We start from the raw sequence: 11,652 nt of genomic DNA on the forward strand, positions 1-11,652 counted from the left end.
TGAGGCCAGCAACTCACTCACGATTTTCGTGCATCATCAATTGGCCGTTTGTGAGAAGTCTTGTGATTAGCCATATCACCGCTTTTAAGACAAAAGAGTTGTATGGTCCAAATGTGTTCGATGGCTACCATCAACTAGGAAATAGGGAATCCCCCTAGCGCCTTGGAAAGATAGGTGCAAACCTTGACTGTAGCAGTAGATCAACTCACCTAGCGCAACCAAGAGTTGGAGCAACAACTAAACCAAAGGAGCGAGCAACACCAAGAAGGCCAACGCAATGAGCGGAATATCGACAAGCAGAATGGGAGTCACCTATCAACGAGGGGCAGGCCAAGGAAGAGAGAAAGATTGAACAACCCTCGTCCAGAAAAAGAAAGGAAATCGACCCGAATGAGAAAACAAAGGGACGACAGGAGAGCAAGGCCTCAGCAAGGGCGAATGATGAACTTCACTCCCTGGAATACCCCATTGGATCAAGTCCTCATGCAGATAAGGAACGACGCAACATTAACTTGGCCAAATAAGCTAAAGGGTGATCCAAACAAAAGGCCTTAGAACAAATACTGTCGCTTCCACCAGGACCATGGGCACAACACTTTGGAATGCTATTGCCTTAAACAGCAGATTGAAGCCCTCATCAAGCAAGGAAAGTTACAGCGGTTCGTCAGGGGCGGGAAAAGCGTGCTGAGGGATTCCGAACCCTACCGACAGGCTGAAGAAAGACCTAGAGCCTCGCTCAGAGAAATCAAGGTGATCATAAAAGGGAACACAATGGCAGAATACTCTAAGAAGGCTAGAAATATGTACTTGCGAATGGTACAAAGCATCCAGATTTCTAGACTGTCCCCAAAAGCAGCCAGGGTGACAACCCTGCCATCAGCTTCACTGAAGAGGATGCTAGACGACTGCACCACCCTCATGACGACGTCTTAGTCATTAGTCTGTCAATTGCAGACTTTAATACCTATCGGGTGCTCATAGACAACGGGAGTTCAGCATATATCCTCTACTACCCTGCATTCTAGTAGATAAGGGTTGACAAAGGGCGTTTCCTACCCTCGGACACGCCATTAGTAGGGTTTGGTGGAACCAAGGTTTTCCCTGTAGGAACCATCACCCTACTGGTAACTATTAGGATGTACCCTCAACAGCTCACTAAGGAGGTCAATTTCCTAGTTGTTAATTGCTCATTTGCCTACAACGCCATCATTAGTCAACCTACACTCAATGCATGGGATCAGATGGCCACCTACCACCTACTGGTAAAATTTCCAACGAAGTATGGGATAGGGGAAACACAAGGGGATTAAATGGCCACCCGCAAATACTAAATTGTCATGCTGGAGATGGACGATCACTTGCAGGCTCTAAACATCGAAGAAAGGAAGGTTGCAGTAGAACCAATAGAAGACCTGGAAGAAATTTCCTTGGATGATAACATCCCAGGCCGATTCACTCTAATCAATACACAGGCTAATCCTTCAGTCCACATGTAATTCACCTTCTTCCTAAAGAATAATCAGGACGTCCTCGCTTGGAGCCACGAGAACATGCCAGGGATCAATCCGGATATCATGGTCCATAAATTCAACATATGCTCATCCTCCCCCCTAGTCCGACAGAAAAAGAAATTCTTCGTCCAAGAAAGAGACAAAGCCATAGCTGAGGAAATACGCAAACTGCTGAAGGCGAACTATTTCAAGGAAGCTTACTATCTTGAATGGTTGGCCAATGTGATCATGGTCAAAAAAGTAAATGGCAAGTGGAGAATGTGCGTAGATTTCACCGACCTAAACAAAGCGTGCCCCAAAGACAACTACCTGCTCCAGCGCATCAACCTCCTTATAGACTCTACAGCCAATCACCAGCTACTAAGTTTCATGGACACCTTCTCTGGATACAACCAGATCAGATTGGATGAGGCATACCAAGAGAAGACCTCATTTGTTACGAGCCAAGGACTCTTTTGTTACAAGGTTATGTAGTTCAGACTGAAGATCGCAGGGGTAACGTTCCAAAGGCTGGTGAACAAAATGTTTGCGCAGCGAATTAGGTAGAACATTGAAGTATACATAGACAACATGCTCGTGAAGAGCGCAAAGGAGACCAGCCACCTGGACGACCTTCAAGAAACATTTAAAACCCTTCGCCTCTACGACATGAAGCTCAACCCTAGAAAATGTGCATTCGGTGTAGCGTTAGGGAAATTCCTTGGCTTCATGGTGTCACAACGCAGTATGGAAGCCAATCCCGACAAGGTTCAGGCCATGCTAGAAATTACGCCTCCAAAAAACATCAAAGAGGTACAAAGCCTGAACGGTAGGGTAGCGGCCCTCAACAAGTTCATCTCTCGGGCAATAAACAAGTGTCTACCCTTCTTCAAGACACTAAAAAAGGCTTTTGAATGGACCAGCGAGTGCCAGAAAACTTTTGAAGAATTAAAGGCATACCTTGCATCCCCACCATTGCTCAGTCCATCCAAACCAAGTGAAGAACTCTCCCTTTACTTGGTCAAGTCACCAACGGCTGTCAGCTCCACTCTTATTCGAGAAGAGGACCGTGTACAATTACCCATACATTACACTAACTAAGCGCTCCGTGGGGCTAAAGGGAGATATCCCCCATTGGAGAAACTAGCCTTCGCGCTAATCACAGTTGCGCAGAAGCTCAGGCCGTACTTCCAACCACACACCATAGTGGTCCAAACAGACAAACCACTACGAAAGGCTATGAATAACCTGAAAGCGGCAGGGCAACTAGACCTATGGGCAATAGAACTTAGTGAATTCGATGTCCAATACCGACCTAGAACTACGATCAAAGCACAGGCCTTAGCTGATTTCATTGCGGAGTTGGCGACAAAAGGGTGTGAAGAAGACGAAGAGAGAAAACCAGTAATATGGATGATATGGAAAGACAGCTCGTCCAACCAACGGGCCGGGGAAGCTAGGGTCCTATTACAATAACCAGAAGAAGATACAATCAAGTGCACAGTCCACCTCCAATTCACTACAACCAACAATGAGGCATAGTACGAAGTAGTCCTCTTAGGCTTCGACTTGGCTAAGGCAACACGGGCCGAGTCAGTTGTCATACACTGCGACTCACAAGTTGTTTTCAAGCACATCAACGGTGACTACGAAGCCAAATGAGAACGGATGAAGGAATACCTGAGCTTAGTCAAAGAAAAGACGAGCGAAGGGTTCTTGGCCAAATTTGTGCAAGTCCCAAGGGAAGAAAACGAGTGGTAAAACTGTTTGGCCAAAGCTGCATCAGCAGAATGCATAGCCATCACTAATCAGGTACTATCCTTTGTCCAATAAGCCCCTACCATTGACAAAGTAGAAATGCAGGAAATCCCCATAGGTACCGACTAGACGAAGCCGATCGTATCATATCTCAAGAACGGTACGTTGCCAGATGACTGCGATGCTTCCCAAAGGCTGAAGGTACAGTCGTCACACTTCGTAGTAATCAGGGACGTCCTTTACAAGAGGGACTTCTCTCGTCCATATTTGAGATACCTGGCCCCTGCAGAAGCAGACTATGCCATGAGAGAGGTCCACGAAGAAGTATGTGAAAATCACTCGGGGGCATGCTCGCTGGTCCACAAGTTAATACGAGTAGGATACTATTGGCTTACTATGTAGAAGAACACCCAATCCTACGTAAAAGCTTGTGACAAATACCAATACTTCAACAACATAATACGACAGCCGACGGAAGATCTCATGCCGATGAGCGCTCCCTGGCCGTTCACCCAGTGGGGATTAGACATAGTGGGACCCTTCCCCACAGCAACAACATAATGCGATAGCTCAAGTTCCTTGTCGTTGGAATCGATTACTTCACTAAATGGGTCGAGGCAGAACTGTTGGCTACTATCACGGAACGTCTGAACCTTCATCTGGAAAAGTATTATTTGCCGCTTCAGGATTCCCAAGGTCTTCATCTCTTAAAAAAGTGTTGGGGACTCTTTTTTCGCCCCACGTGGCACTACTTCATTGGCAACCTATGCCACATCAACATATTATTGATTTTTTGGGTAAATCTATTTAAAGCCCAAAATAAGCTTATATCTCATGGATTGGGCTTACATGGCACACAAAATCCTTACTTCAAGAGGTGGATTCGTGGTCCACATTTCCTCTTAATCAATTGGGACCATAACCCCACGATATCATCAACATCAACATATGGATCGGGCTCAAGCAATGAATTAAAGCTCACAGCTCATACTACCTTTCTTACACACATGGAAAGCAGCTTCTCCAACAAAAGCCTATATTCACACAAAACGACAACAAAGCTCAAGGTACGTCATCTCATCTTCAGCTTATGATCCAAGCTCATGAGTCTCTTTGGGGAAACTTTGGGAGTTGTGGTTTGGAGGTCCAAGAGGAATGTTTAGTAAAGCTCCAGCGGTTCAAAGTTGATAAAAGAAACATGTTGCTTGTTGTGTCTTCTCCAACTCCCTAAACTCTAACTAGTCCGTGTGTAGCGGGTAACATATGGTAAGCATCTCTTATCACATAACACTTAAAATGATAAAACTCCTCGTTGCTCTTTTCCTAAAGCTTGATATTCATCATATGAAAAATACTCAATATCCCCAACCATCTAAATGCTAAACAAATAACTATTCATTCAATCCCTAGCTGTTCCTATACAAATTTAGAAACTTAATAATATTATTCTACATAAACTGCATAACTATTTTCAGCTAAAATCCAACTCAAGCACATGGCCTAATCTGATTGGCTGTCTTTAATCTCCAAATACATAGAATATTCATGATATCTCTAATGCCCAGCTCCTATCTGCCATAATCAGACCAGATATCCCTCTGCCAGCTGCTAAAGCAGAGCACTAAATACTCTTCTTGCTCACCAAGATTAAATCACAACACAATGAGACCTTGGCTAAATCTCTAAAGCTTCATTAACTATCAACCAATCATTCTATTATTTACAAAAAATGTGTTGTAATAGAACCTTGGACCTAAAATACAAACACCCAAAAAAGGAAGCCTTTCCAGCAGAACCCCAGCAATGTATTCAGCACTTAACACCTAGCTGGAAGTGACATCACCAGCCATTTAATGCTAAAATCCCAATAGCCAACTGTTATACCCAAAATAGCAAGATACCCTTAAAAGAGATCTTACCTTTTTCAACCAAATCCATGAAATATCCATCCCAGCAGCCTGAAATCTGACCCATCTACTTCTACCTCAAGCAACAGCTGACTTATGACAGTTGTGACAACTTTTCCTGGAAACTGGAACAACCTTTTCAGAACAGCTGTGACAACTAACCCAACAGCCTTAACATTACTGGTTTTTCCTTATTTGGCTAAGAACTAAAACCAACTAAGTAACTACATTTTTCTTGCTAAAATACTTTCATTTTCTACTTCTCTTTCCCCAGCAGCTATTACCCAAAATAGTAAGAACATCGTAAAGCTAAACCTACCATTTGTGGCCAAATGCTAGGATGGATTTTCTGAAGATTCATTGCTATTTGGGACAGATTTTGGCTGAGATTATTTGCTAAAACACCCCCTCTTAAACTCAGCTATAATTAAAACCCTTCATCAACACCTCAAGACAACCAATGGAGAAGAACAACTTTTCACAAACTTCTCTATTCTCTCTCCCTCTAATAATCTTCTTAAGCTCTTAATGAAGTTCTGAGCCCTTAGCACTTCAGGAACTAACTCTTCAGCCCTTAGTTCATAAATGCCCTTCATAAGCTTTCATACATTCTCCAGCTAGGACTGTCCACCCAACCCGTATTCCCGAGCAACTCGCCCGAGCTCGAATCGAAAATGGCCTAAACCGTCACTCCGACGGTCAGTGGCGAGTGGCCACCCACAGAACCCGACGCCTTCGGGTCGGTTGGAGGATTTCCTCTCCCAAAACCCGAGCAACCCAACCCGATCATAAACCCAGAAACCTCCGTCGATATTCGAAGGATTATCGACGAAAACTTACAAAGACCGGCGGTATTGGAGTTCTCCAGCGAAGGTTACTTGAAATCCCATCAGATCCGGCGCGATCTTGTCCAGATCTAGTCCAGATCAGACGCGATTTCGTTGTGATCCGGCGTAATCTCGTTGAGATCCGGTGAGATCTCGTCGTGATCTAGCCAAATCTCGATAGATCCGGCCAAAATAACATCACCGGCGATACAACCCGAAACCCGATCGTTCAACCTGAAACCCGACGTGACCCGAATAGCCAGATCTGACCAGCATTCCAAGTCGGTTTTGGTTTCCATTTTCACCCACCCAAAAGTTTCTGGTCGGGTCCGAGTCAGGCACAAACCCGACCCGGCCCGACCCGTGGACACCCCTATCTCCAGCAGAAGATTCCAGCAGTAAATCCCAATAACATTGCTAAACACACTACAACACTATTACCCCTCATAGACTCATTCTCTCACACTCTATATTCATAAAATACACATATCTTACTGCTCCTATCTCCAAATACCTAAACACATCTCTATACTCTTCTCTTACAAAAAATTTTCTCTTGGAAAGTAATCTCTACAACTTCTCCAGCAGTTATAATCTCATATTTTTACTATCTATAAGCTTCATATCTCATACTTTCATATATCATACATATTACAAATCCTACATCCCACAAAATATCTATATCTTTTACCATCTCCACATTTCTCAAGTGATATCAAACACTCATACTAAAATCCCTTCTCATGGAAAGCATAAACTTCTAATGCTAAAGCCCTTCTCCTAGAAGGCACCAAGATCTCATATCAAAACCCTTCTCATGGAAGGTACAAATCTATCTTACATAAAGCCTTTCTCTTAGAAGGCACAAATACTCCATATAAAAGCCCTTCTCATGGAAAGTAACATTATTCATAACTACACAACAACTAAAAGAGCATTGTCAAAGGGGAAACTCATTTAAGGGCATGATAAGAGGGGCAAGCTCAACCAGCCCCTACACACAGCTGGACATACTCTCTGTCCCTCCAGTTACACCTATTTTTCTCCCTCAATCTTGAAGTTATCATGGCAAACTACCTCTTTACCGTTGGGGTCACTTTGCTGGTATATTATCAACTCACAGAAGTTGTACAGCTGGAGATGCAAACCATCAGATATAAGTGACTCTGCTTCCATGTATTTATCATTTTGTACATGATTACTTCACCTTTAAATACATATTACTTTATTTTAACTATTATCACAACTATTAATCAAAGCTATTATATCAACTACACATTACATATTTATTCAACTATTATCGTGATTCTTAGACTTTGGCTTTAATGGTTTTGTAGGCTTAAAAGTACGTCGGTAGCCATTGGACCATGTGGCCCAATGTTGAGTTCTGAACACAACTCCCCAAATGAACTCGGGTCTAGCAAGGTCACCCCTTCAACAGATCACACATGGCCGAGCAACCAAAAAAGGCCCCCGAACAAACGAAAAGTAATTTAACAATGACACATTTCAGGATTCTTGCCAACAATTAAGAATCAAGAACCATTACTCCTCTCCAGCCCACCCTTAAGCCAACATAAAGTTGAGGTAACTAACCAATTCTTTCTCAAAATGATTAAGACTAGGCTGGAGGGGGCAAAGGGCATATAGCCGAATGAATTACCTGGAGTCCTATGGGCATATCGAACGACATCACGAACACCTACGAAGGAGACACCTTTTCACCTCGCATTCGAAAGCGAAGCCGTCATCCTAACAGAAGTCGAATTGACTAGCTACTAAGTGACCCACCACGACAAAGAAAGGAACGAGGAGGAAATGCGCCTACAGTTAGACCTCCTAGACGAAGTTAGAGTGACGGCAGAATAGAGGATAGCCCATTATCAGGACCTGATATCAAAACACTACAACACCAAGGTCAAACCTCGTCGTTTTCAGGTTGGGGACCTAGTCCTAAGGAAAGTAACAATGGCTACCAGAGATCCCGCACAAGGTAAGTTAGGCCCCAATTTGGAAGGACCCTACAAGATCATCGATCGCAACAGAAAGGGGACCTACTACTTGGAGACCCTCGACAAATAGAGGCACCTGTTAGGATTAGTGCCCTTAAATCCTATTGTATGATGTTATGTATGACATTATGTATGACATGATGTATGACTTAATATTGTGATTGATAAAATTGTTTTATTATTATCTAAAATAATGGTAACATGAATATGGGACATTATCATATAGTCCATGAGATGCATTGTATGTGATTTATGTGAAAAGTCACAGAAGATGTAAATCACAAGTTCTTTGTAAACTCAGAATTTGTAGTTCGTAGTCGGTGATGAAATTGGGCATTTCATCTTCGAAGACTATAACGTGTCAACTAAGATGATTTGTCTTGATCATGGAAGTAGAAATTTCTAGTTGATATGTTGATATGTTTTAAGAGTTAAAACATATTGAACTGGACCGCTGTGAGATTTATTATTCTCCTAACGACTGTCAAATGAATAATAAATCTCACGACTTCTATTTGCATGAACTCTTAATCCTGAGAGAATAATGGACCTGATCATGAAGTGTAGGTTGCTTTTGATATATCAGGAGTGAGACCTGAAGTGACGGTCAAAATCTCAGTATGTTGGGCAGCCACATTTAGTGTTGATGGAACATATATTCTCAATATGGAATTCATAGTCTTTTGATAGAGATATAAAATATTCCCTTGAGATAAGTTTAATGGTTTCAGTTATTCAGAGAGTTAGGCCTAACCACTTTAGTAAGAAATTACTAAAGTATATATATTTATGAAATTGGATTTTATAAATATATAATGAATAACTTTAAAGAATTAAACCGGGTACTCAAGGATAAGATGTAGTAATTTACAAAGTGGCAGTCTACGTTTATGACTTTGTGTTATTACGAATATTTTATGAAGGGGTTACGTGTATAATAAAGTTTTGGGATATAATTTATTAATAAGGCCTAGAGTGCAATTATATTTATATAGTGGTATTAAATATAATTAATGGTAACTTTGGACTTGTCAAGAGTTGACGGAAAAGCTCAAGGCCCATTGGAGCTAGTGTCTTATTGGTCCCTTTTGACCCCACTCCAAGCCACACACTAAAGCCCAATTGGAAAGGCCCAATAGGCCAACCCAATTAGATAATCAGTTAGTTATAAAGGGAGAAACATACAGAATTTTTAATAGATGAGATTAGAAAAGAAAAAGAAACGGTGTGTGAGAGAGTGTGAGACACACTTTCATTCTCCCTTTGAAGAACTGATTGAGAGACCACACATCTTGGGCGTAAAGTGGAATTGGAGTGAAGATTAAAAGTGTTCCCAAGTGCTTCTAATCTTTGTACGCTATCTTGTTCTTAAATTCTGAAATTTATGTAGTGCACGTTATCAATCATGAATGAAATAGACCATTGTTCGTCGCTTCCGCTATGTGTTTTGTATGAGATACAAAACCAGAATTTTTCCTTCAATACCGTCACCCATGGAACACCAAGCACTTGAGGAAGTACTATCAGTAGTAAACAAGTGCAGCCTATGTTATCGCTTTCTTTTATTATCTATTTATGCCAAATTTCAACATTGAAATATGTTAGAATTTTAAGAGTATTGGGTTCTTTTTTAAGATTTTTATCATTCTTTTTATCATTAATAATACCTTAAACAATTATCAAAAAAATTGCTCCACCTTTCAATGAATCACTCAAGTTATACTAAGTCCTACCTACAGAGTGGACGGACGACCAAGGATACCGACGGGTACTTGGTCTCAAATTATATTAAGTCCTACCTACGGAATGGACAGATAACCAAGGGTACCGTTGGGTACTGGTCTCAAATCATACTAAGTCCTATCTACGGGGTGGACGAACGACCAAGGATACCGTTGGGTACCTGGCCTCAAATCATACTAAGTCCTACATACGGGGTGGACGAACGACCAAGGATACCGACGGGTTCCTGGTCTCAAATTATACTAAGTCCTACCTATGGATGGACGATCAAGGATACTGACGGGTTCCTGACCTCAAATTATACTAAGTCCTACCTACAGGGTGGACGGACGACCAAGGATACTAATAGGTACCTGGTCTCAAATTATATTAAGTCCTACCTACAGGATGGACAGGCAACCAGGGATACCGACGAGTACTTGGTCTCAAATTATATTGAGTCCTTCCTACGGGGTGGATGGACAAAGATACCAACGAATGCCTGGTCTTAAGAATGCCACTAAGTAAAACACGCAAATATAACAAGACAGATGGGTGAAGAAAAAACATCAGCAGCATAAAAACGACGAGGGCATATACACTAGTATAGTAAAAATAATATAAACAACAAATGAAAAGCAGTTGATATAAACCCAACGGGGCAAATTTTTTTACATGAAGCCCAAAAGAAAGGGAATTTTCCAACCAAAAGAAAAAACTAAGTACAACTGGGAAAAAAAAAAAAAGAATAACATTCAGGACGAGGGAGTGCTAGAGTCCACAATAGACGGATCATCCATAATAGACGAAGCCACAGGAGCCTCCGGACCCTCAGGGGCAGTTTGGATAGTGCCCGTACCCTTCACCTCCTCCTCAACAGTGTGAACAGAGTCATCGTTCTCCTCACTAACGTCGTCGGCACCTCTAAGGGTCGGCCGAACGGTATCATCTATGGCAACTTGGGACAAATCCAAGTCAGGATAGACAAATGCAACTTACTTTAAGTAGTCGTCAAACCCGTCGCCATAGAAGACACCACATTCATCAAGGAAAGGCTACAAGGTCCTAAACTTTGCCATGGTGTCAACTTTGGCCTTGTCCATCTAATCATGTAGGGCAATGAGTTCCATCGTCAGATTGGTGTTAGCTTTCACCAAATCTTCACGCTGACAGGTCTCCTCCTTCAGCAAAGTGAGCTTGGCCATCAGCTTCATGTTAAGGGTACGAACAGCGTCCTTGTACTAATCTCTCTCCTTGTTTTCTATCTCCTAACGCTTTCGAAAGCGACTAATCACCCCCTCGTCGGCCTCACACCTATCCTTGAAGGCCCTCATCCGCACCAATGCCTAAACACAAGGAAGAGATGACAGTTAGGATGAAGAAAGAGAGCATGGAACACTAAAAGTTAACGGAGACATACCCTTGATAGGTCGTAGAGGCCAAAAGCCCCTAGCTCCTCAAAAGTAAGCTCACCGCATACGTCCAAAACATTCTCCTTGATGATCGAATTAACATATCCATGGCATAATACTTATGTGTGACTAGCCTCTAGACAGGGGCAAGGATGACGGGACCTTTCCCCATCATCAATCCCTTACCAGCTCCATGACGAGGGGGCGGGAAAGATGTCTCTTATTGTTCCCTCACAGATGGGCCCGTCACCTTCTTGGACAGACGGTCGTCCTTGGCATTATTTTTTCTCTTTAGGGCGGCTTCAAAGGCCACCTTAAGGGTCAACCCCGAGGCCTGCCCCTATTGCTTGCGCGCGGCAGCGGACTTCCTCACTAAAGCCCTCTATCTACTTGTGTCCATTTCTACAAAAAGGTGACGAAATGGGTTAGGGAAATGATAGATATACTAGAAGGGGGTAAACAAGCATAAAAACAAACAGCGACAGGTGTAGGCATGCAATCAACGGGCTACTGGCGTCGGCACT

Source organism: Castanea sativa, chromosome 2, assembly GCF_040712315.1.
Source record: "Castanea sativa cultivar Marrone di Chiusa Pesio chromosome 2, ASM4071231v1".
Classification (NCBI taxonomy): Eukaryota; Viridiplantae; Streptophyta; class Magnoliopsida; order Fagales; family Fagaceae; genus Castanea; species Castanea sativa.